A 27,960-nucleotide genomic window follows, 5' to 3' on the forward strand; every position below is an offset into this window, starting at 1 on the left:
CCTCTTACGTGGACACGGGGTTGTGTAGACTTCCAACTTATAATTTATGACTTATTAAAAAAAAAGAAACAAACAAAATAATATACCCATGCTAATTACTTCATAAAATTATCAGTTACAATTTAGCTGTTATGGATTTACACAACTTTGGTTTATTTTCTACCAGAAATATATCTTGGAGTGACAGGTGAGCTCTGCTAGGATAAGTAGCAAGACGCTTACTACAGCACAAAGATTTTTGAAAATGTATTCATAGATTTGCCTCCAAACTGAATGTGCGAGTTTGAATATGATTGCTAGAAGGCAGGGTTGGGAGGGGTTCTTTAAAAATTAAATCCGATGCAGTTAATATCACTTGTTGAAAAATTTAATCAGTAACGCAGTCCAAATACCATAATATTGCAGTAATGTAACTTGATTACTTTTGATTAATTTTGGATTACTGCAATACCAAATTGGCAAATAAACTAACTATAAAGAGTTTAAATTCCACGTTTAAAATAAATAAGAAATAGAGGTAGTTGCTTGTAGTCCAACAAAAAAGTTCTCACAATTTAACTAAGTGGTATTGTGTATTAAGCAAAAATCAAACGTTTTCTTTCACATGGCGGATAAGGAATGTTTTGGTGGGTGGGGGCTTTCGAGTGAGCGTCTATGTGGAGTGAGTGAAAGAAAGGAGAGGAGCAAACGGATATGGCCAATGTAAGGGGCCGGTCACACAGTCGTTTGCGGCTGAATCACGGCTAAAATTTTGCGTTTTTTTTTTGCCCGTGGTTGCCCGCGATGGAAAATGCACAAAATTGGCCAACCCGCTGTTCATCGGTGGTATGCCCGCAAAACAGACGCCGGGGACTGTTCCGCTTCCTCATCGCGTCATTTCCGCGTCATTTTTCGTGTGGACCACAGGTATAAAAGCTCCCGAGCCGGTGTTTTGCCCAAATCCGACTCCTACGCACCCCCCCCCCCCCCACGTGAACGCTCATTCTGCTGCGATCGCTTTTGTTGGAAGCGTGCATTGACGTTGGTGACTTTTTCATCCGCGTTAACAAACGCATTTTGTAGAATACGATCGCACTTTATTGTTTAAATAAACGCGTTATATAGACTAGGATCTCCCAATTGTTATAATTAGCTCGCTTTATTGTTTTAATAAGCGTTTTATATAGAATACGATCGCTTTTGTTGGAAGCGCAGCAGAATGCGCGTTCACGCGAGGGGGGGGGATTTTATATACAGTGTGCATTACCGTTCGATTACGTTCACAACAAAAACAAATACGGAATGGTTTAAGTTGTATTACATTCCCAACAAATGCAAGACTAAGTGGTTTTGGTTATATGTTCGCCATTACATTCCCTAAAAGTGATATAAAAGTGAGATAAAACGAGCTAAAAGTGGTTGTAGTAGCGAGGGGATGCAAATCTCGGCAGGGATGTATTTCTCGGCATAACACCGGGCTGTAGAAATCATAACCGCTCAAGAAACAGTCCCGTGAAGATCAAGATTTCAAGCTATGGCACCGAAGAAGCCAATATGTTATTATTGTAAAAGTTTTTCATTTTTATTTTATTATCTTGTTAAGAAATGAAAAGAAATGTCAAGAAATAAAAATGGATTAAGACGAGGTCACTACGGTGACGGAGATCCATGTCCATCCCTTGACGTCTCGAGCACAACTGACGTGTGCTTGGCAAATCGCGCTGTATATACGCGGAGAAAGGCGTTTGACCGTCACACGCGTAACACGCTAATTTCACGTAATAACACCGCGATACAGGCGCAGAACATGCTATTACCATGCTCCACCCACGATGACCCACTGAAATTTCCTGTCCTACCCATGTGTAACCACGCCCTGGCCGCGGCCAGAGCACGTCGTTCTGCATCATTTCCGCGTCATTACCTCGTGTGCCGCCCGCGGTTAACACGTGCTCAAAGTTTTGAGCAGCTCAAAACTTTTTCGCGCGGCCTACCGCGTGTGAATTTCCGACCTTGAGTAAAGCACTGCTGTATCTCGTCTATATGGCGGTCTCAAAGCGTCCAACAGCGCCCAACAGAGCCCAACAGCGCCCAACAGCGCCCAACAGCGCCCAACAGCGTCTGCTTCACGGCCAAAAATTTCTGGCCGTGGTTCAGCCTCGATACGCCCGTGAAAGGCTGTGTACCCGCGCTCTAAAGAATTGAGCAGCGCAAAACTCTTTCGCGCTGCCACCCGCGCGGGAATTTCCGACCGCGTGTTAAGCACTGCTGTATCTCGTCTGTATGGCGATCTCAAAGCGTCCAATAGCGTCCGCCTCACAGGCAGAAATCTCTGGCCGTGATTCAGCCGCAAACGGCTGTGTGACCGGCCCCTAAAGCAAAGTTATGGCAACAGGGATTTTTGAAAAAAGTTAAAAGTAATTCACCAGACTACAATATTAATCCCTTATTTTAACAAAAAATACCTGTTATTTCATTACCTCTCTTACAATACAAGCACGTTTTTTTTTGTTATCCTGATTACGTAAATCCGTTTCACGTTGCGTTATTCTCCAAGCCCGCTCAAAAGCATCCAAAGTATTCACATCAGTGGTTATACAGTGCAAACTATAAGTCAGTTTGCTGTTAGTATGAATCCGAAGCCAATCAGCTCGAAAGCTATCTATTGGCTTCACTTTCAATTATGGCATGAAAAAAATCGAAAGTTAAATTACTGTATTTTTTTCTAATCTTGAAATATCCTGGTCACTGGTCAATCTATCATGTTGTGCATTGTTCATCAAAGTCAGATAGGATAGGCCTCATCTCAGTCAGGATTATAATGGCAGGCACGTTATAAGAAAGGAGTTTGATGATCATTCTATTCTGCCAGGTCCACATAAAATCATGGATGAAACTCAGGAATTAACTGAGGGGTTCATGAGGAGAAAAGGACTAAGATGTGGTTGAAGAATGGACAAGGCAGGAATTCCCAGAAGTCATAAACTGGGATGTTTCTAATTGATTTCTGGCAGTACTTATAGTAGTATAGCAGTCTTATAGTCTGAAAAAATAGCTTTGAACAGCTCAGTAACATTTTTTAGGCTATTTCAAATAAGAGTAACTGATACTAGACGTGCTAACAACTACGCCCGCTATTTAGATCCATGCTCACGTAACTTTATTTGTTTTTTTAGACAATACTTAATAGAGGATACCTTGTCGAGCGTTGCGACTGGCTGGCAACCAGTTCAGAGTGTTCCCTGCCCACTGCCCAAAGATGACAGGGATGGGCCCCAGCACCCCCACAACCCTACTGAATGTAAGCGGTGCAAATAATGGATGGATACCTTGTCGAAACCCCTAGTCTTGTACAGTATTTCATAAAGAAATGGAACAATTTGCTGTGATTGTGTTAGTGAAGGATCGTTATATGTTCACACTTTGTGTATGCTGGCCAAAACCCCCAAAGCCAAACTCAGGGAAATGTCAACCATAAGTCAAATAAAGTTCGTTCATTGATGTTTTCTTTGCCAGCTCTGCTGTGGATGTTTTTTCACCACAATTGTAATTGCGGAAGAAGTTAAAAAAACAAAAAAAGGATATATGATTCTACACATTTCCTTTCACCATTTTGCATTTTTGCGTTTTTCCGCTTATTTAAAATTTGAATTCACCTACATTGAAATGTCACTTCTCCAAATAATTCTCACGATCCTTTTGGATTTGCTACTGATTCTACTGCTGCTTGAGTGCGGTATCCTCCTCCGAGCGAGTTTTAGCAGCTCATGCATTGCTGCTAATCCACACGGGAGTAAAAGGTCAGCTTGCTCACTAGAACATTCATGCATACGTCCCACAGCAGCATTCTATGTCAATTAGGTTGTGAGATGTTGCAGGCGAGTACGTGATTAAACCCGGTAGCTTCAACATGAAGCTCTGCAGAGATGCGAGGAAGCAGTCACGAAAGTCATCCCAACAGTCTGTGTGTGTGCTAGCCATCACTCCTGCCCGGGTTGGAACACTCTCATTCACAAAGCTTTATTAATCACTCTACTCAAGTCCTGATTTTTTGGCCTCCCGCTTTGGGTCTGTGGCCTTGACACAACAGCGCATTGTCCAAGAACTTCGCGTCAGCATGCTGTGACTTTCCCACTGTGTGTGGTTTATTATGTGTGTCAGCACAGGGGAAGGAAAGCAGAATTGACGCATGTTGTTGATGGCGAGGTAGGGCGCCGAAGGGGAGGACAGCAGGAGGAGGGCATGAGGCAGTGCGAACTGCTGGTGCCGATAAGATGGGTCAGTCTTAATGAATGGGGGTCGGGGTTGTTGTGGTGTCACAGGCTTGGACTGGCAAAGAGGGGCTACGGTGGGCTGGGGTCACTAAGTCATACAGGCAGGGTGTGTAAATGTACATTGTTCTAAGGTAGCTGATCTAAAAAATGGTATGACGCAACAAAAGAATGTTCTCACAATTGTCCCTAAGAAAGTTTGCACTCATAGAAATGTTGTATACATACTGGTCTCTTTCTTTGCAGAGTGGTATTATGTACATCTGTCTAATCACAAAAGAATAGTGCCTTCTTGTCATGGATCAGTGGTTATCAAATGGGGGTACGTAAATCTCCTACAAGGAAATACAAGAGATTTGTTTTTATTTCTAGAAAAATCATCATTTCGAAATAAAAGTTAAATGATCACAATCATTATTTTAGGGAGGTTTCACTTAATTGTCATTTTATTTTAAAAAGATACAGTCTATACAAGTTTGGGTCACGAAATAACTTAACTCAGTTAAAGAGTCTCAGTGTTCATTTTACCTCTGAAAAGTGATGGGTCCTGGGGACTCGCATGCTCAAAAATCTATAGGTCCCAACAGAGATGTATGGGTCCCCAAACATGTTTATTTATGTAGTTTAACATGTTGTATTGTACATGTGTTTCCTTATATCATTTATATAGTTAATGAACATTTTATTGTGAGACACTGAGTTGCTCGACATGAATGAGGTTTATTATAAAAAAAGTTCAAAAATGAAGTCGCTTGCATGTTCACTGTAGAAGGAAAAAATATATGCAAATATAATTAAGTAGAATAATATATTTTCTTATTCAAAATATTAATTCATATTCTGCATTAAATTATTGTTGGTAATATACTTATTAAAAGGGATAACGACAAACCTGTCTTTTTTCATTTTCTTCTTTTATACTTCCTTTTTCTCTTAACTTCTTTATACAACATAATCATTCGTAATATAATGCATCAAAGCAAGTGAGCCGTTTGAGAGCCGGCTCTTTAATGAGTTGAGCCGAAAAAGCTGGTTCTCTAAAAAGAGACTGAATTTCACTACACAACTCGAACTCGAGATCGGCGTGCAGACGAAAACTCGAACCGCGAGACCAAAACAACAATGGCGGATCTGTCTGAAGAAAAGTTTGGAGTGCAGTAAATCTTTGTTAAAAAATAATAATGACAATTTCGTATCAAAAAAGTTGCGTCCCGGGGACGCACGTTGATTTGAGACCATGGTTCCCCAGCAAATAGAATGCGTCTAGGACGCAGGGACGCGGGCAAACGAGAACACTGAAGTCGACATATCTACTTTATCGATTAATCAATCGATTGGGTCATCAACAATTCCAGTGTTTCAATCAACCTTACTTGTCAAGTTCTTGTGAAAGCTCATAGGTTTTTGCACCAATTCAGATGGCCTATCAGAACCAAGTAGTGCATTTATGAACTGCATGTAAACAAAATCATTAAAAGTGTTTCCAATACATTTTCCATTCCATTTTGCACAAAATGCAAGGACCAAGTATCCCAACCAAAGAAAAGCCCTCTCCAGTATGCTAAAAACATTTTTTAAGCTCTAATGAGGTGATTTTTGAGCCTTGTGTGAAGAATGCCTAACGCATCTTGGTCCTCGGTTCACTCGTTAAACCTTGCATATTTAAGAAATTTGAGACAAGACTTGAATCACTCTACAATGATAACACAAGTCAACATTACTTTTGAGTTAACATTATGCAAATATCACTTATATTTTGTGGAAAATCTTAATAAGAAATGCAGCCATCCAACCCTCAAAATGCTAATTATGTAGAATCAGAAGGTTGCCAGTTTTATCTGTGATTGCCAAATGACAGTAAATGAAAGGATGCCAAAACCTAAACAAGACAGGAAAACAAACTTAAGCCCAGCTCACACTGTTCAACAAATGTTTTCTCTTGTGACGAGATTTTGTCACTGTAACATCACAGCAATTTGTCTTGGCTGCCATGGGGACATATGTCAGCAATATGTGTGTTTTCCCCCAATTCAAGCATTAATCGAAATCAACCCTAAACACTCACACACAGCGCCGTGTTGAAGACAGGCCCTACTCTTACCCCTTCTGTCTCTTTATTTTAGTGGTTCTCAACTAGTTTGACTTCAGGAGCCACCCTAACGACAAGCTGCGACCCTAATCAATGAAACATTTACCACTTCTCAAATATACCCAATAATATTGTATGCAGTTTAAAACAGAGATAGTAGAATACATTCACTTTTTGGGGTCAAAAAACAAAATGACCTGCAAAACAACTTCAAGTACCGTATATACTCACGTAAAAGCGACACGCTAAACCTGCTTTGAAATAGCCCCATACTATGAGAAACGTGTGGGCAAGGAAAAACTGAAATCCTCAGCACAAGGGAAATACAAAACTTTGAGAAGGGGCCTCAGAAGTGGTGAGGTTGACCAGTGATCAATAGATTTAGCATTGTACCCCAAAAAATTGTACCAAAAAAACAAAAAAAAAAACCCCATGTACTTAAACGTTGAGAATTATTTTATTATGTAGATATTAAAAACGATATACTGGTAAAAAAGTAAAAAATGTAACATGTTTAAACAATTTACAGTACCTTTCAGCAGCACTTCAATGTCAGCCACCCAATTACTGTGTTTTGCAATCATTTTCTTTCTTTGACTTGATCTTGATTGTCACTGTTTTCCACTTTGCCTTCCCCTTATGATGGGAAGAAGAAAAAAAAACTATAAAATCAAATGTGCTTCCCCTCAAACACTTTTGGGATGGCTGATGGAGTGAAAAAAAAAAGAAATCAAGCAGGGTATTATCCCCATCTACTGTTAAGGAGTGTAATTTACCCTCCCTTTTTGTTATTCCTAGCATTCTTTTGCCAAGGCAAAAGGCCACGACCCACTGAAAACGAGTCTGTGACCCACTCGTTAAGAAATGCTGTCTTAATTGTCTCTATCACCTCTTCACTTGTTCAGGACTCCCGCCGTGATAACTCACGGTAAATTCTCCAGCCTGCATAAAACCGGTTGCTGCAAATGTGGATAAAATGAATATGAAAAAAAAGGAAAATACTATGACGAGTCACGACAATTTGATTTTTCCGAGTTTTGTTGTTTTGTTCTTTTTGCAGCTGCTGCTGGAGGCATGGAATTTAATAGTTTAACACTAACCAATTAAAAACTTCATGCTGGCAGGTGTATCTAGTGGTCCGGTAATTTTTGGCTTACAATCCTCCAGCCGGTCCCGCAGCCCACCCACTTCCAAACATGTCCGGGTCCTAAACATCCTGTTGGTGCGAACACTAACTCATCATGTGTGCAAACAAATGTCTCAAAGAGGCAGCAGAAGCTTTGTCCAACGACACCCACCTGTACAGGTCAATCGGTTCATGACTTGGTAGGCTCGGTACAACGTCATCACGCCCAAAAAGTTGCATCTTCCTACCTAGTAAGACTCAGTAAACTCACAACTTTGCTTCAAACAGCAGAAACATGGCTTGTGTCATTATTGCAGCCTCAGACAAGCTCCTTATGTTGCAGGTGTGAGTACGTGCATTTCTTAGACGCATTGAACCAACTTCTTTTTTTGTCTTTCTTGGGGTTTGGGTTGGCGTTTGGATTGTACATGAAATCGACCTTACTTTCACCATTTTCATGCTACACTAACAGATATAATATAAAAAAAACATATGGACAAGCATGAAGTTAAGGTACGACTGTGCTTCGTAGAGCTGATTGAAACAAAAGTTTATACTATCTTTGAGTTTGTGTCTAAATGATCAAATCCTTTTTTAAAATACTAATCTTGAACAAGAGCACCATGTATTTGTCATGTATCTTCATGTAAGCCAAAACCACAAAATAAAACAAAAAGTAGGTATAGCTGTTTGCTTTTTGGTTTGACCTCTGTGTGTACTCATAGAAATCATGTGGTTGAAACAATGAGCACTTGGCTGATCTTGAAGTACACAAAGGCAAAGCATGCTGCCAGAAGTTCGGAGATGAAGTCAGGGAGTGATGCCAGAGTCTACTACCGCTTACAACTTTAAAGCATCTCAGCTTTTCGGAGAAAAATCCTGACAATATCAATAGCAGAATAGCAGTCTTTACAGGTTGGCAGGATTTGTTTTTCCTGCAATATTTCAGTGGAAATATCCAACTGTGTGTGGCCATTTTGCCATTTGCTGTCAATTAAAAATGACATCAAAGTAATGAGGGTTAAATATCAGTCAATCATGGCCCAAATTCATAAAAACACCTCAAGAGAAATGCCAGTCAAAATTCTATATCAGACTATGAAGAGGAAAAAGCTTTTACTTTCCTCACGCGTGGTTTTATATTCTGGTTATAAAGCAAAACATGAGTTGGAGAGATCAGTTTGTCACAAATGAGCTAGGCTCCAAATTCAGACGTTTACAGTCAAAATAGCTGACAAATACTTTTATCCTGAGAAGGCAGTCCATCAGCACGATACAACATTTAAGAAAAGAGAATGGCAGGCAAGGACTCCCATTTTGAAAGGTGGTCTGGAACAATGAACTATATCTTTAGGAAAAACAAAGAGTACAATAGTAATGGAAGTTTCCACTACACAACAACTCTTTTTTAAACTGGATCTAACAAGTACTGATATCATTCAAGTCCGCTTTCTGACTACAGATAAAACAGTCAAAGTAATGGAGAAGCTGAATAATTATCACTAAATAAATGATGCATGACTTTAGTTGTAACTGAATGAAAGAAGGAGTTATGAATGATTGAGGTAATAACGGGGTTATGAATGAAGAAATGAGTTTTTTTTTCAATTGGGAGTGCAGAGAAAATATACTGAAACATGTGGTTGGCCCTTCTTTTAGGTAAGGTTGATTAAGGTTTATATTCCTATAAATATTTTAAGGGAGAGGCTAATGTTTTACTTTTGGATGTCCTTCTCTTTCACCACTACTTTAAGAATCAAACAGGAACATGGACACTTTTATCACATGTTGTGTAATCAATGACATGTTATTATCTATTTAAATTGTTTCTTTCTAGTCTCATTTAATGGTAAAACAATTTCCTACAATTCCGATAAAAACTGCTAGAAAATACGTTCTCGAAAAATGCCTTATAAGACACTATAAAATAACACAACACATTTTGATTTTACATTACATAGTCATACAAGTGATGATAAATGTCTGTATACATAATTTTGTAATATGTGAAGATAATCGTTGTGTTTTTCCCTCTGAGATAACATTTTGAAATCATTTGAAATGATTACCACTTCTGAATACTTTTCTCCTAAACTAATTCCCCAATTTACCATAACTATCACAGTGAATCGGTTTTTCTACTTCTAGGAATAATGTAAGAGATATTTACCCAAAATAATTTTTGAAATGTTTTTGAATTTATTTTTTTTATTACAATTTTTTATCTTTCCCCTTCCTTCCATTGCTTGTGAATATAGTAGAGGGAACGTGCGTATTATTTAGTGCAGGGGTGTAAAAACGGCTGCCCGCTAAGGGATTGAATCCGGCCCACGAGACAACACTGAGGGAAGGGCAAGACAAAAACAAGCTGCAGGTTGAAATATGTCCACTTGATGTTACCAAAGGTAGGTGCCTCTCACAAACGCTGTACTTGTATTTCTTTCTCTCTCTCTGTCTCTCTGTCTCTCTCTCTCTCTCTCTCTCCCTCTCTCTCTGTGTCTCTCTCTCCCTCTCTCTCTGTGTGTCTCTCTCTCTCTCTCTCTCTCTCTCTCTCTCTCTCTCTCTCTCTCTCTCTCTTTCTCTCTCTCTCTCTCTCCTTCTTTTTCTGTCTCTCTCTCTCTCTCTGTCTTTCTCTCTCTCTCTCTCTCTCTTTCTCTCTCTCTTTCACTCTGTCTCTTTTTCTCTTTCTTTGTTACTCTTTGTCTCCTTCGCTTTTTATTTTCTTTTTCTCTCCCTTTCTTTTTACCTTTTCTCTCTCTTTCTCGCTTACTATCTTTCTTGCTTTCTCCCCTTCTCACTTTCTCTCCTTCTCTTTTCTCTCCTTCTCTCTTTCTATTTGTTTTTGAATTTATTTATTTCTCTCTTTCTTTCCCCCTCTCACTATTTCTCTTTTTATCTCTTTGTTTCTCACACTCTCACTTTCTCTCTTTCTTTGTTCCACCCTCTCTCTTTCTCTCACTCTCTTTCTGTCTCTTTTTCTTTCTCTGTAATCTACTAGTTCGGCCCCTGAGAGAATGTTTGTTTTATCGTGTGGCCCCAGAGTTAAAATTAATTTGACACCCCTGATTTAGTGCCTCCTTGTGGTTAAAAAAAAAGACAGGTTAATTAAAAAAGAATATGAATTTAAATAATGAGCAAAAATACATATCACGGTTCATGGGTCGTGGGGGCACCATTATCTGTGATTTGTCTTCGGCAAGGCTGTTGGAAATGACCATCCCTCAGACAAGCTCCTCATGTTGCACGTGCGAGTACGTGCATTTCTTAGATGCATTTGAATAAACTTCTTTTTTTGTCTTTCTTGGGGTTTGGGTTGGCAATTGGATTGTACATGAAACAGACCTTACTTTCACCATTTTCATGCTACACTAACAGATATAATTTAAAAAAAAAACCACATGGACAAGCATGAAGTGAAGGTACGACTGTACTTCGTAGAGTTGATTGAAACAAAAGTTTATAGTATTTATGAGTTTGTGTTTAAATGATGAAATCCTTTTTAAAATACTAATCTTGAACAAAAGCAAGGCTGTTGGCAATGACCATCCCTCTCCATGCTGTTGTTTTGGGGGTAAGGGTTTGCTCCCCCTCATGAAACATATAGTACATGTCTCCAAAATTACCAGCAGCAGGAGAAACCTCCTGATCTGACTTAGATACAGCACATTTATCATGTGGTCGCTGTTATTTTTAACATTCATTTGTCAAATACTCAAAGATCAGGACATTAGTTCTTATTTAGTATAATATGAGCCTTACGTCGAAGGAGCTGACATAGTTGCCATCTTACTGCTACGGGTACCGAAAAATCTTAAATAGGCTGGGCAAAAAATAAGCACTAAATTCGTTTTCTTTCAGCCACTTTCGTTTGAATTTTTTGCACTTATTTTTGGTTGCACTAAAGAATACAGCGACATCTCTGTGTCAAATATAACACTTGGTCCCTTTAGAATAATGGTCCCCAAACCACAGCCCACAGGCCAGATGGGGCCCACCTCCACATTTGGTCTGGCCCCCTGATTAATACCAAAAAATATTTTAACGTATATTTTTTTAACCTAAAATATAACTTAGTCTGGGTGTGCAATTTGGTTTTAATGCGATTTGAATCCTGGCTCATTGCATTGAAAGCATCAAATGTCAGGAAACGGACCCGGAAGCAGGAAGTCGGAACTCATAAGCGTAGACGATCTGTCACTTTAATTAGGAAATAAAGGTTGCCCAACACACTAACGAACCAAAGACAAAACAAAACAGGTTTAAAGGCAATCAAAATTATAAACTAGGTATTACTCAGATCAAACAGGCATGAACAGGTCTTCAACAAGGTAAAGCAATGATCTGGCAACGGGCAGTCCCAAAAGGAGCGTTTAAGTACTCCACAAGCAATCAGTCCAATGCGTCTCAGCTGGTGTCAAGGGGCGCCCCGCTGGGTGCCATGACAACCGTGCAGGACATGACAGAACCCCCCCTTCAAGGGACAGCTCCTGAGGTCCCAAAAGGTAACAAATACCTTGCCCTACAGGATGGGTCGACGCTCCCGATGAGGGAAACCCCACTCCCTCTTCCGAAAACGCAGGAACGGGGAGAGGCAGGAGCGGAAGGCGGACGAGTCGGACTGGCGGTCGTCGGAGTCGGACTGGCGATCGGCGGAGTCAGACTGGCGATCGGCAGAGTTGGACTGGCGACTGGCGGAGTCGGACTGGCGATCGGCGGAGTCGGACTGGCGATCGGCGGAGTCGGACTGGCAAGCAGCGAAGTCGGACAGGCAAGCAGCGGAGTCGGACAGGCAAGCAGGGTGGTAGACAGGCAAGCAGGGGGGTCAGACAGGCAAGCAGGGGGGTCAGACAGGCAAGCAGGAGAGTCAGACAGGCAAGCAGGAGAGTCAGACCGATAGATGGGTATGGAAGGTCCGCCGATAGGAACCTCGGACAACTCGGCGCCAAATCTTCCCGGGAACCTCATTCAAGGCACAGCCATGGCCACGACGGGCGGGGTTGGGTTCGAGTGGGCAGGGAAGGTGACGTCGCGGCCAGAGAAGGAGCCGCGGAAGGCGGGGCCATTGCCGATAGGAGTTCATTCAGCAGACGAGTCGGACCGGTGGCTAGAAGAATCGGACAGGCGGATGGTTGAATCAGGCAAGCAGGCGAGAACCACAGACATATTGGGCGTTGCAGGAGAGTCGAATGGGTGAGTCGAATGGGTGAGTCGAAGAGTCGGAAAGGCAGGCAGACGAGTTGGAGTGGGGAGCAGAAGAATCAGACGTGCAGACGGGTGAATCAGGCAGGCAGACAGGTCGACAAGCAGGCATGGCAGGCGGACATCGGGACAGGCGGCCGACGGATGTCGAGACTGGTGGGAAGGCAGGCGGATGGGCGGAGGTCGAGACAGGCGGAAGGACGGACCTCGAGACCGGTGGGAAGGCAGGCGTCGAGACAGGCGGAAGGACGGACCTCGAGACCAGTGGGAAGGCAGGCGGATGGACGGACAGGCTGGCGTTGATGTCGACGGGGACATCGGACAGCTCGGCGCCAAGTCTTTCCGGAAACCCCACTCGAGGCACAGCAATTGAAACGACGGGCGGGCCGTGGTTCGAGTGGACAGGAAAGGCGACCTCACTGGGCGATTGCCAAACGGCGTCCTCCAGCTTTCCCCAAATTGTGTTGGGATCGTTCGCTGAGTTCCCATCGTATGGCCAGACCATTCTGTTAGGAAACGGACCAGGAAGCAGGAAGTTGGAACTCATAAGCGTAGACGATCTGTCACTTTAATTAGGAAATAAAAGTTGTCTAACACACTAACGAACCAAAGACAAAAAAACAGGTTTAAAGGCAATCAAAATTACAAACTAGGTATTACTCAGATCAAACAGGCATGAACAGGTCTTCAACAAGGTAAAGCAATTGTCTGGCAACGGGCAGTCCCAAAAGGAGCGTTTAAGTACTCCACAAGCAATCAGTCCAATGCGTCTCAGCTGGTGTCAAGGGGCAGGGCCAGCTGGGTGCCATGACCACCGTGCAGGACATGACATCAAACTCTTACCACTGAACTACCAGCAATATTGATGACATTTGAAAATATATTGGTTTTATCTCATTATTACACAATCTTTAGTTATGGGTCCAGAGGCAAATGTTAATTCTGTTGTGGATTTCTCATGTTACAATGACAACAAATACTATTTTACTCTTCTATTCTATAATGGCATGCACTCCTAGGTTTGACTTTACTTCGTAGAGCTGTGAAACACACAAGAAAATTAACATTGACTTATGTTGCCATGACTCAAAATAGGGTGATCATGAGACAAAATCTACTGCAATTTCCACCTATACCACGGTTGGTCCAGTGCCCTAACAAACTAAATTGAACTTGGACCTGTTAAGACGGTGCACGACACAATAGATATGTGTTCCACCGACTATTTTCTGTGAAGAATCAATAGAGTGTTATTTGGATATTTTTGGTTTCATTAACAGTATTATTATTTTTCTGACTTTATTTTGCAAATAATCCAGAAAGTGTTTTTTGGTATTTATTCCATTAATATTCTTATTTATTTTCCGACTTTTGTTCCAGAAGGGTTACGTACAGGCACTCCTGAGATAGCCACACTTTTTCTGTTACAAACTGATATTGGCCCCTCATCTGAGAAGGGAAAGTATGTGGCCCTCACAGGAAAAAGTCTAGGGACCAGTGTTCCCTCTAAGCTGCGCGTGTGCGCAATTGCGCACTGCTCGCACATTCTCAGCGTACAAGAAAATCTAGCCAGCGCACAAAAATGAGGTCTCAAAATTACTAATTAAGAAGCGACATAAGTCAAAGTTACAGTGCATAAAGGTAAAAATACACGAGTTCCCCCGACGTTGTGTCCTAAATGCGGTATTTTGAAGTCGAGTCGAAGTAAAACGAAGTTGAGTAAAGTTTGTCGAGACCCGGCTTTTTCGGCTCGGCTCACTAAAAGGAACCGGCTCTTTCGGGTCCTCAACGGCTCTTCAGTTTGTTTTTGCTTCTTTAATCCCAACATGACCAAATATTATGTAAAACTATGCACAAAAAGACTTAAAAGAAGGGGGAACAGAAGAAAAAATTAAAAAAAATACCAAAATGAAAAAGTAGTGAAAAGCTGAAAAAAAAGAAACAAAAGGAAGAGAAAAAAAAGGAAAAATTTAGAAAAGAGCCAGAAAAAAAAGAAAAGAAAGAAACCTAGGAAAAAAGTAAATAGAGAACAAAAAGAAAAAAGTAACAGCTCGGAAAAAATAAACACAATGAGACTTTTTTTAAAGAATTAAAAAAAAAGTAGAAAAAAAAACACAGAAAAAAGAAGAAAAAGTTTGTGTCGTATTCAAATAATTTCCAATTATATCAAGTGAATCTTGTTGCAACATTGTACTTCCACTAAAAAATGTGATTAAGTACAGTTCTGTATCTTGCAACCGACTAAATAAGCCCCCAAATATGTTAATATTATGCGACAAAATATATCAGGAAATAAAAAGAAATGGATATCTTGTGAAAGAATTGTAAGAACAAATGACGTTTGTAGGCCATACAACCTTTGCAATACTACATGAGTCGATTTTTTCAAAAGAGAAAATTAATTTTGCATTGCCGGAAACTCAGCAAAATGTAACTTGATGTCAAGTTTTGGACATGTTTGATAATTAATTATCTTGCCACACTTGGGATTGCTGTTGCTCACAGTTGTTTCAAGCGATGCTCACCGACTTTGTGTGAACACACAGACCCGTGGAAAATTAGAGGGAACATTGCTAGGGACCCCTGCTAAAAGATGTTACACTGCTCGGCTGCAAAAAAAATCAAACTGACCCGCAGTAAGAACAAAGCTTTTGAGCATGCAGTGAGAATTTGACCTCTTCATTTTGCAAGTGCGGCTGTAAAGACCGCTCGAATATTCCAATTCAAATCATACAACTTTAGATGACCGTGATTGCACATGAGAACCTTTGTAGAGCGCCGGTGGTCAAATTAAAGTTGTCGGCCATGTCGTTGGGACAATTTTCGGTGTCAGGAGCCGGTGCAGCTCAAGCCGAAGCAGCTGCTGAGGCTCATAGCCCAGCCTCTAATTAAAACAGTGGAAAATGAGATAACTCGGCAGATCCATCATGGCCGTCGTGGGCTGTCAGAGCGCTCGGGGGCTGCCACCCACCGTATGTTTACATCAGAGCCACTCGGCCTCTCTGCTCTCAGGGTGTTTTCAGAGTCCCGGCCTGATTTCTCTAATGGGCCAAGAGGTTTTTTTAGCCTCCTTCCACCCTGGCTTTGCTGTGAAGCTCTTGGCGCTCCCACCGCCTCTCCCTTGCCTTCAAGTGTTCTTGATGGAGCTGACAGAGGCATGATGTGGCCCCCCTCTCCCCATCTCTTGCTCCTATATTTCCCACCCACTCCGCCTTGTTAGGGCTTCATTTATTAGGCACTAATGGAAGCTGGGATGATTGTGATGTCATGCGGCGGTGCATGGAGAGGACAACTTATTTTTAAATCTTTTGCAACTTCCTCCTATGTGGTTTCAGCTCTTGCAGAAGATTTTTGTTTCTGTTTGTTAACCGTATTTACCGTATTTTCCTCACAACGAAGTAGGGGTGGGGAACAATCTGGAATCGCAGGACGCATTGGGTTAAAAATACTACCAAGGGGCTGATCCTGGAGACCTATTTGATTTTCAATTTATGAAAAGATATACAGGGAGTGCAGAATTATTAGGCAAGTTGTATTTTTGAGGATTAATTTTATTATTGAACAACAACCATGTTCTTAATGAACCCAAAAGTCTCATTAATATCAAAGCTGAATATTTTGGAAGTTGGAGTGGGGCTTTTTTAGTTTTAGCTATTTTAGGAGGATATCTGTGTGTGCAGGTGACTATTACTGTGCATAATTATTAGGCAACTTAACAAAAAACAAATGTATACCCATTTCAATTATTTATTTTCATCAGGGAAACCAATATAACAGCTCAACATTCACAAATATACATTTCTGACATTCAAAAACAAAACAAAAACAAATCAGTGACCAATATAGCCACCTTTCTTTGTAAGGACACTCAAAAGCCTGCCATCCATGGATTCTGTCAGTGCTTTGATCTGTTCACGATCAACATTGCGTGCAGCAGCAACCACAGCCTCCCAGACACTGTTCAGAGAGGTGTATTGTTTTCCCTCCTTGTAAATCTCACATTTGATGAGGGACCACAGGTTCTCTATGGGGTTCAGATCAGGTGAACAAGGAGGCCATGTCATTAGTTTTTCTTCTTTTAGACCCTTTCTTGCCAGCCACGCTGTGGAGTACTTGGATGCGTGTGATGGAGCGTTGTCCTGCATGAAAATCATGTTTTTCTTGAAGGATGCGGACTTCTTCCTGTACCACTGCTTGAAGAAGGTGTCTTCCAGAAACTGGCAGTAGGACTGGGAGTTGAGCTTGAGTCCATCCTCAACCCGAAAAGGCCCCACAAGCTCATCTTTGATGATACCAGCCCATACCAGTACCCCACCTCCACCTTGCTGGCGTCTGAGGCGGACTGGAGCTCTCTGCCCTGTACCGATCCAGCCACGGGCCCATCCATCTGGCCCATCAAGACTCACTCTCATTTTATCAGTCCATAAAACCTTAGAAAAATCCGTCTTGAGATTTTTCTTGGCCCAGTCTTGACGTTTCAGCTTGTGTGTCTTGTTCAGTGGTGGTCGTTTTTCAGCCTTTCTTACCTTGGCCATGTCTCTGAGTATTGCACACCTTGTGCTTTTGGGCACTCCAGTGATGTTGCAGCTCTGAAATATGGCAAAACTGGTGGCAAGTGGCATCTTGGCAGCTGTACGCTTGACTTTTCTCAGTTCACGGGCAGTTATTTTGCGCCTTGGTTTTTCTACACGCTTCTTGCGACCCTGTTGACTATTTTGAATGTAACGCTTGATTGTTCGATGATCACGCTTCAGAAGCTTGGCAATTTTAAGAGTGCTGCATCCCTCTGCAAGATATCTCACTATTTTTGACTTTTCAGAGCCTGTCAAGTCCCTCTTCTGACCCATTTTGCCAAAGGAAAGGAAGTTGCCTAATAATTATGCACACCTGATATAGGGTGTTGATGTCATTAGACCACACCCCTTCTCATTACAGAGATGCACATCACCTGATATGCTTAATTGGTAGTAGGCTTTCGAGCCTATACAGCTTGGAGTAAGACAACATGCATAAAGAGGATGATGTGGTCAAAATACTCATTTGCCTAATAATTCTGCACTCCCTGTACATGCACACCCTGGCATGTTATATACCTTTATATGAGTTTTTAAATAGATTAGTTTCATCTAATTGGATTTGAAACACTCACGAATTACTGCAAAATAATATATTTAGCCCCAGTTTTATGCACTTAATTTGATATTTATTATTAACAATTATGCATTTTATTTCAAAGTGCCTTTCAGGACACCTTAGGTCAATGCCGGTTTTAGGCACAGGTGAGGCGGGCAGCCACCTTTGGCGGCATTTTTTTCGTGACACATGGGGGGCAGCACGAAAACTTACTCCATATGGGGAATTCAATGAATTACTATGCATGAAATAATTAGTTGGTGGCTTCTGTCTTGCATATAACCCACATAATTCATAACTTTGAAAATACAGGCTGCACATTTTGATGAAGTGTGTGAAATGGAGGTCACTAGCCTTGCTGTAATCAGCTTTAAACACGAAATAGGGGAGCGGATTACTTATGACGATATTATCGATGATTTTGCATCAAGGAAGGCCAAACAGGTCTGGTTTTAGTATGTTTTCTTTTCATTATACAACTAAATTTCTTCAGTCTGTCTAATAATATTAGTATATTTTATTATTTTATATTATTGTTGTCTGAACAATTTTCAACAAACATTTGCCCTTTTTATTCATCCAGTGTATTTGTATTTATTATTTAAGCGTTTATATAACATTAGTAAAACATGAATGAAACAAACAATCAATACATATAAAAATAAAAACAAAGTACAGTTAAAAAAGGGGGGGCATGTCATATATCATCATCAAGTTGGGGTGTTGAATGTGATGTCGCTATACAAATGAATGTACTGCAAAGTACACAGTACCATTTGTTTGGGCATTGTTTTCTATTGATCCAAAAATGACATTCAAATGACAAAAGAAATGAATAAAAAAACACCGGCGTAATGCGCCTTATAGCCGGAACAAAAATAATTTAAATTAGACAAAAGAAAAGCAGATAGGCCTGGGGAAAAACAATATATAAAGGCTCTCTTAACTCAGGTAGGCATTGTAAACACTTACTTAATGGAGAATTTACATACGGTTTCTAGCAAAGGAATTAGCATGACATTCTGAAGAGGAGCAACTGACTTGAGATTGTCAAACAGTCCATTGCAGTTTTCATAGTTTGGTATATTGTGAATATGAAGACACATTTTAATTTGAGGTATGACAAAGAAAAAACAGTTTTTGCCTTTCATTAAAATATTCATGTCCAGCCAAATTTAAAAAAATAAAATTGTCATTTTTTTATTCATTATTGGCATTCATCAATTTAGAAAATGAATAATTAACATTTTTGTAAATGTCTATTTGACAGTAGCAGTGGACACTGGAATACAGTTTTGATCTCCACATTTTGTGTTATGATACTTCTGTTACCGCCCTCTACCCAAGCATAATTAGTGAAACCAGTGACATTTCCCAAAGCCCACTTCTAGGCGCTGACTCGCCTACTCGGAATTTGATTAGCTTAACCAACAGCGCTATCATCACTTATTCTATGCCTCAGAACCTGCAGAGCGGATTGTGACAGCCTTGGGTAGATTTTTGACCCTGCTATAAGTAATGGCTGAAAATATAAAACAAAACAGACAGCTAACAGACAATTTGGAATTATTTAACAATGAAAAATGGACAAAACATAAATAACATCTCATAACATGATTCAGATATTATTTAGGCCAGCAGAAAAGGCCGTGAAGGACCTAAAGGCCCACCACTAAGTTTCTCACGTGTGTGAATGTTTTGTGTGTGTGTTTGCTTGTATCGATGTGAGGTGTGCAGCAGGCCACCCAGCAGCAGCGCTCATTAGTTTCTGTAACACATTACTTCATGTTATTGCCACACAAAGGCCATTGATCAAACTGCAGCACACGCTGATGACAAAGACCACAAATGTGATACTTTGTTCTGTAAGGAGATCCGTGTTTTCCTTCTCATTGCAGCGGCACACACAGCCAAAGCGGCATTTAGAAATCAGGCAGGGGATCATTAGGACCGCCCTAGCCCCCCTCCCGCTCTCACTCGCTCTACTGCTCCCTCCATTTCTTGTTCGCTCCCTCCCGCAGAGGTAGCTAATACGTTTTCGGATGTCAACAGATGTCAAACGGCTCCACACTTAGGCCAACGGGCTTCACTCCATCGCTACATGGTGGGCTTCAGCCAAATGGGAGATTGGTAGATCAGGCTTTGGATTGCTGTAAGATGACAAGTCATCCATCACGTTGGAAGGTAACCGCCCCCACACCCCTCCAACCAGCCTCTCAGTCCTCATCGTAAGCCCTTTCCCCGCTGGTTCCTCCATGCTTGCTTGCTCTCTTTTTGCCCCCGTCTCCATGCCCTCATCACTCAGTCAGGTTAAAAAAAAGTCAGAACAAGGGAGAGCGAAAGAGTAAATAGTGCAGGGAGATCAAGAGCGTTTTACACCCGTCTTAAATATTTATAGAAATGCATTTGTAAAACGTGGATTACGTATGAAAGATCAAGTTTAAATTTTGTTTTGCCTTGGGATTGGTCAATTTGGAAGATGTGCCCCAACTAATGCTATTGGGTTGATGTAAAAAAATGAATTAGTTTCCAGCAATGCGTAAATATATCGATATATTTGAGGGCGGCAGTAGCTCAGGAGGTAAAGCGGTCATCTTGGGATCGATTCCCGGCTCCTCCGTGTTATATGTCGAAGTGTCCTTGACACTGAATCACTAATGCCCCGATGAGCGGGTAGTTGCCTTGCATGGCTAACGCTGCTATTGGTTAGTTAGTGTGTGTAAAAGGGAAAGTGTGAAGCACATTTTTATGCGCTTTGGGAGCTCTTCATTGACTTGAAAAGCGCAATATAAATGGAGAACATTTACATTTATAGAAATACTGTATATACTGTATACTGTATATCAATATATTCCTTAAAATGTATGGATCAGTTGTCTTACTTTTCTGTCTTTTTTTAGAAGAACATGATAAAATATCTTACATTAAGTAAAATTATGCTTAACATTAATTTTGGCCAAGATTGTAGGATATATATATATATATATTTAGAAGTATTAGGATATATTGTAATGTTGTGATTTAAAAGCCTTAAGCCTTTAACGTTGAAGTCAAGTAAGTAATAATATCTTTAATACGGTACAATTAATCTAAACACCACTATTAATTTCATATGTTGTTTGAACAATATGAATTAAGAAGCAAAATCCACGTTTTTACCACGTTAACCGGAGCTGAATCACATTTACTCTGCTGCCTCGAGCAGAACAATAATTGATGCCTAACTGATACTATACTAATTAAATTAAAACTTAAAACTCAAAAAAGATGTTTTTTTTTTAAGTTTTAGCACAGAATATTTCAGGCACATTTAAGCTTTCGAACAATTGCTGCAAACTCTTAAGTGCACAGTCAAAATATATGACAGTTACTTTTATACTGGGAGGATAGTCCGTGAGTCAAAACGGGGAAAAAAAAATGGCGATCAAGCAATCTTATATTGAAAGGACGGTGCGAAATATCGAAGCCATTTTTTTGGAGAAAACTCAAAGTATATCGCGAGTGGAAGTTTCCGGTAAGCTGGTGTAGTGTCCTGAAATGGTTCCATCTGCTTTGAAAGAAAAGTCCAATGTGCAAAAACACCTCAGCATCACCTAATTATTAGCCCATAGAGGAAAACAATCCAACTCCAAACAAGTCAAATGAACTCGCTATTATCATCAGAGCTTAAGTCAGCTGACGTAGTCCTGCAGCGGTCTCAGCTCACACAGATGGTTTTCGTCTGTACCCTGCCGCCCCCTTTGCCCGCCTTCCCCTCGCCTGCACTAATTACTGATAAAACACGGCGCGATACGTCCCGAGTCTGATGGATAGACAGGTGAGGAGATGCTGTCACCGAAGGTGTGATACCTCTTGAAAGCAGCCGGGCGTTGACAAGGAGATAACGTGTGGATGATGGATCACATGACAATCTCGCCAGTCAGACTTGGCCTGTCACGACAGTGAAGAAGGAGGTTAAGAGGTGAACAAATCAGTTTGTGTTCAAAATGGAGCGCTGGTCTGACAAACGTGTGGATGAACTCCCCAAAATCTTTGCGGAATTCTTTTGGAGGATTACTGATTTGGACGATTGAATTGGGTCCAAAACAAATTTGGGTTACTATGCTATCCTTATCATAATTGTTAAAAAAATGTGTTGTATACACATCAAAAAGTCCATTTAGAAAATATGTATGTAGTTCAATTTAAAAAAATGTCTTTTTAACTTTAATTTCATCGTTGCACTCCCAAATGAGGTGGGTTATTTGTCATAATGTTTTTCCTTTTTTATTGTTCCTTTTGACATTTTTGTTTTTTACTTAAAATGACAGCTCCTCCTAGTGCAGGGGATGGGAACCATTTAAACTAAAAAAAAAACATAAAAGCAAAAATGTTTTGTCTCTGCCCTAACCCAATAACAAACCTACGGAGCACACACCCAGTGATCAGCATTTCTTTGCGCTCTTCTGACTCTTATCAGGGTGCAATTATTTAATTAATGCCTTTTCAGTGTAACAAGTCGCTAAAGTCATTGCTGTTGCCCTGCTTCGCATGTTGTTTTGGGTGGACACATTGGCTTGAGCGCCCACCTGGATACTTGACTGACAGTATACACCAACCTACCTGAGACAGACACAAACGCCTGACACACACCCAACCCTATACAAACTGCACCCTGTGATAGCATCTGCTTTGTATTGTCTGCTGCAGAACACAATGCATGATGAAAATCCGCTAAGTATCGGAACCGTTAAAAGTAAAAAGTGATTCAGAGAAGGATTACTGTATCATTTTTTCTTTGTAATTGAATGTAGTCAAGCTTGACCTGCCCACCCAATTAATTACTCAATAAATTCCATAATTAGTTTAAAATTGTTCTCGTCTTTTCTGCAAGATTACAAATATTCATGTTTGAATCTTTATTGTCACGGAATTGAATAACAAAAAGCCTAAACATTTGACCAAAATGTATTTCAGCACTATGAATAAAAGGTTTCTGGGAAAACTTGAACCTCATCTGTATAAAATAGAAAAGTCTCCAAAGGTTATCCATGAACTCATTAATCCCCTTTAAAACAGATCAAGCATCCATGCTCATTGTCTTCTAGGAAATCTTTGTCATCCAACTAAATTGCCATTGCCGTAGCGCAGAACGAAGCTGCCACACGGCTGCTGCCTTAAAAGGAGACAGACAACATGAGCAGTCCTCCCTGCTCCATTCAACGCAGTGGAACCTCGTGATTGCAAATAGAATGAGTAAAACTCAGCAGTAATCTTTTATTATAGCTTCACTGAAAGAGGGAAAGACAATTACATAATCCGCTAACAATCTGTGCCACAGAATCTAATGTTGCTTGATCGCATATGTATTCCTGGTGTTTTTTTTCAAAATGAAATCAACAGAAGAGTTTATGATCTTGATTATTCATGTTGATGGAGAAACATTCAATAAGTGGTGCATTTCAAGCGTAATTCACACTCTTTCAGAATTTTCGGTTCCACATCGAAAAACATGAACATGAGTTGACCTCAGATATGAAACATAAACCATCACTCTTAGGGGGAAAAAGTGTGCATGTAATTAACAGTGGGCGACTGAAGGTTTTGGGCGGGTGAAAGGGCCATCAGAAGTTTGAACCTCCTTCCAGTTCAACCTCTAGCAGGCGGTTTGCAACGCAGTCTAATTGAGTAGAGACCAGATAAGGAAACTGGAGAGACGACCATGGGGATTAGGGCTGCTTGTTGTTGTCCTCGGAGCACAGGGGTCATTTAACTGCCCTTTCTGGATAGGAAGAGGAATGTCTGCAGCAACAACACACATTTTATGGGCTCCATTCGAGGCTTGCGTCAAAAGAGCATTCCTGTTAAAAACCTGGTTTCTTAGTAGTTTATTATTTGTCCGTTTGTCGGTGGCGTTTTACACGGACATAGCACTAAGAAACCCTCAAAAGGAATTAACGAAATATTTCTAAAAAGGCACCTGTACAATGCAATTATATTTATGAACATGAGCCCAAAAGGAGCGGGCTGAAGTAAGAGCCAGAGACTGTCTACTTCAATCATGTCCAAAGTCTGGCCCGGGGTTCAGTTACGGCCTGTGATCAATTTTTTGCTGGCCTGCGGCCTCTGTCATAAAATAATGATATGTGGCCCGCCAGTAACGTTGAACACAGTATAAAGTGAATTGGTACCGCAAAAAGTAAAAATCACTATTTCACCAGATAACTGCAGAGGACCTATGGCTACCTTGCTTTTGGCTTTCTGTGAGAATTTTTGCCCACCCAATTCCAATTAAGACAGCTGTAAATATATTAAAAAAAAGTTGACTGTGAGGGCTGCCACTTGCAGGACAAGTGGAAATTGGAGTATTTTTCACCAAAATCCGAAACAACTGCATCTGCCTAATTTGCGAAGACAGTGGTTGTTTTCAAAGAATATAAAATCAATAGGCACTGCCAGATAATGCATGCTGAATACAAAAAGCTAACTGGAAACGAACAGTGTGGAAATGTTAAGCAACTGGAAGTTGTTTTAACAGCACAGCAGCACTTTTTCACGAGACCCTGCGAGTCAAATGAAAATGCTACAAAGGAGAGCTATGAGGTCGTGACACTGATCGCCAAGCGCTGCAAAATGCCCATATTGAAGACTTTTCAAAAAATGCCGGGCTGAATAGTCGGCTCTCACACATTTTCAGCTTCACAAATTTTGCCTGCTTTTAGAAAATTTTGGACACCCCTGGCCTACTCCTATTTATTTATTTTTTTCCTGCAGAAGACATTCAGATCAAAGTAACAAAACAAAACTCTACCCCTAATAAGGGAAATTAAAAAGAAAAAGCCTTTTGAGCTCTGCAATTATTCTGCTAGCAACTATAACGTTCCAAATAAATACCCAAAGAAACTCTTAGAAATAATCCTCTTTAGCATATTTAACGAAAACACATGTCCCTTAACCGACTAGGTTGTCTGAGCGCCAATGAGGACGCAACTGTGGACAGCTTTCCTCACTGTTGACGGTTCCTGACCTGTTTCTGGTCGAAGCAAAGTTGGCACCAGTCCATTCCTTTATGTTGTTGGCCCTGTTATTTGTCAGCATCCTCTCTGCCTGCCCTCTCGAACGGAGGACCTGGAGAATAATCTTGATCATCTTGTGATGTGTCCATACCTCTAGCGGCTTGACGTTTTCTATCAAACGCCTTCCTGAAATCAACAAAAACGTGATATAGGTTTCTCTGGTATTGTTGAAACCTCTCGCTTAAAATGCAGCGATCAAAAAGTTGTTCTGTGGTGCTTCTTCCCTCGTTGAAACCTGCTTGGGTTTTGGCTAGAATGTTTTCAGCCTGTGGTTTCAGTCTGTTCAGTAGAATCTTTAGCATAACTTTATTTGCATGTCTGATGAGACTGATGGTTCTATTTGCAGCACATTTCTTTGGTAGCATACTTACAAGCATCTTTGTCCATGCGATGGACTCCATCCTGTTTTCCAGATCCTTTTGCAAATCTTTGGCAAGATGTCTTTACAGTACATCATTTTAAATTTATTTGAGTTAGGATATTCTTTCAGGCCAACATTTAAATCCTCCCGTGTACGAGGATTTTGGACCCTAAATGATGACCGATGCTCTGTCGAGAAACAACTGTTGAATATATGTTGGAAGTTGATGGTTACTTGCTTTGTATATTAATAATAAAGATTTAAGTTTAATTACATCTTCAAGTCCAACATGTTAAATGTAAATCGTCTGCATTTATAGAGCGCTTTTCAAGTCAATGAGTACCTTCCAAAGCTTAGGTTAATTGGCTGGTCCAAATTGTCCCTCGGTGTGGAAAACCGAGTCAGTTGTTTGTCCCTGTCTGCCCTGCGACTGGCTGGCAACCAGTTCAGGGTGTCCCCTGCCTACGGCACCAAGACAGCTGGGATGGGCTCAAGCACCCCAGGTGAGGAGCCCAAACATGTTTGTGTCGTGCCTAAAGTCAAGCATGGTGTTGGGAATGTCATGGTTTGGGCCTGCATGAGTACAACTGGAATTGGGCAGTTACATTTCATTAAGGAGTACACAAACTTAAGGATGTTCTGTGGAATATTGGAGCACAGAATGATCCCTTCCTTTCAGAAACTGGGTTGCAGGGCAATGTTCCAGCCTCACAATGACCCTAAATACACTTCTAAGATGACCAAGGCTTTTCAAAAGGGGTTGAAGATAAAGGGAAAGGATTGGCCAAACATGTCTCCAACTGTAAATCCAGGTGGGGAAGCACTAAATCTCGAATATCTCCCAGCTCAGTCATGTTGTCATGAAGGAGTGGAACAGTATTCCAGAAGCAATTTTTAAGGCTCTGGTGAAATCCATTGCATGGAGGATTAAACTGGTTCTACAAAATCATGGGGGCCACACAAAATACTGAACGTCAGGGTCTACTCTTTTTTTGTTACCAGGGTTTTAGCTACTAATGGTTATATTTTGAGTTTTATGAGGGTACAAATAAATTTACACTGCTATATTGCCTTTACACAGACTACCTTTCATTGTGTCAAAGCAATGTTTCTTCAGTGTTGTTAAATGAAACGTGATGATAAAACATCTGCAGAAATATGAGAGTTGTACTCACATTTTTGACATACTCTACGTCTGCATCTACTTATAACTGCAATGTTCTTTGCTAGTTTGGATTCTATACTATTTACATGCTGTATCCAACTCATAACATAGTTAAAAATCACTCTAGGAAACTATAAATAATCTTTAACTTTTTCAATTTGAACATTACCAATCTTTATTTGCATTATTATAATAATTTATGATACTTATGATATTGTAAGAAAATGTATTGGTATTTCAATGTATTTTCTTAAATGTTACCAATTACCATTACTTTTATTTTGTATACAGTTATGTTTTGGTAGTAATAGTTTTCTATACATGTTCCAACTTACCTGCATATATGCTCAAGTATTGGCAGGTTTGATTTAATACAAAATTGAAAATAAAATAAATTGCACATCTCGATTTTGGCCTGCTTTGCTGCCACTTTTCCTCACTTTTACACCACCCTTAATACTTTACTTGTCTCTGCCGTCCAATCATCAATGGAATGGTTGACTAATATTTGCTACACACATACATAAAAAAAGTGCCTCCTCAGTCTCAGTATATCGCTTCCTGCCGTCCTTGTGCTGTCTGTTCTTGGAAACCAAATAGTATCGACTTGGGCTTCTGTATCCAGCTGCTCCTTCTATCAGCTGTCATCGCTTTCTTGAGACCATCCCTGCCAAATAATTATCTGCGTCCCAGCTCTGCTATTCCAGGGCTGCAGCTTAGTGATTTTTGTGTACTATTCTTGGGCCGCTCCATCAGTTGCATTCAAGGCTGTGACGTAAACCTCGCAGGCAGCTGTTGACGTCCTTCCTGGAGACTTACGCCCACTCGCTTCGTTCGGTGAAATGCTGAGTAATAGCTTAATGCTGTTGAGGATTAAGTGTGCTTTGAACCTCTTACTCTCTTGTAAAACTGGATGTGAGTCAATATAGTGCTTGATTCTGATTTGCATTTGATATTTCATTATTTCCATTCAACGTTGTCCATTGTGGTGCCCTAAGGCAAGGTTCCGATATTTTCCACACTACAGTATAAAACGCACCGGATTAGAAGGCGGTCCTTAAAAAAATTGTGTTTTGTAAATTCAAACTACAATAAGAAATAGAGTTGCATAAAAAAAATAACTAAATACATTTAAATAAAGTAAAATATTTCATAAAATATAAATGAACATTATGAAGTCTGGTTTCACCGCTTAAAATAATGAATTAAATCATAAATTGTTACTGTGCCTTCCTCACTTTGAAGCATCCCCTTTGTCACCAACTAGACAACTAGTGAACAATGTCCTGAATATCCAGATTTCTTTTCTTCAGGTGCTGTTTTTCAGACAATATCCTCCACCATTACCATTCAAGATGGCGGCTGCGCATGGATACATGCTTGCGGCTAGCTCTCCAGCTAATCTTCTATTTATTGCCGTTCTCTTGTTTTTTTTGCTTTCACTTTTGGACACATGTGTGGCCAAAAACACTTACAGTAGGGACGAACTTATTCGGTTGGGTGGGCGTCTAAATTTCGATTTTTCGGGCACTTTTTATACCGCCCATGATATACCGAGCGAACTTCAAAGAGACCCGGCATC

General features: G+C 40.6%; 1 long non-coding RNA gene across 1 annotated transcript in view; it reads left to right on the plus strand.

Annotated features, from left to right (window-relative positions):
- The first annotated feature begins 19,833 nt into the window (after positions 1-19,833).
- The window catches only part of LOC148367613 (uncharacterized), a 40,214-nt gene continuing 32,087 nt past the window's right edge, over positions 19,834-27,960 (plus strand). The window contains exon 1 of the long non-coding RNA XR_015850208.1: positions 19,834-19,981. This is a non-coding gene — a long non-coding RNA (uncharacterized LOC148367613). The remainder of the gene's footprint in view (positions 19,982-27,960) is intronic.

Source organism: Urocampus carinirostris, chromosome 4 (genome assembly GCF_059441175.1).
Source record: "Urocampus carinirostris isolate Australia breed hairy pipefish chromosome 4, RoL_Ucar_1.0, whole genome shotgun sequence".
In the NCBI taxonomy this organism is placed as follows: domain Eukaryota; kingdom Metazoa; phylum Chordata; class Actinopteri; order Syngnathiformes; family Syngnathidae; genus Urocampus; species Urocampus carinirostris.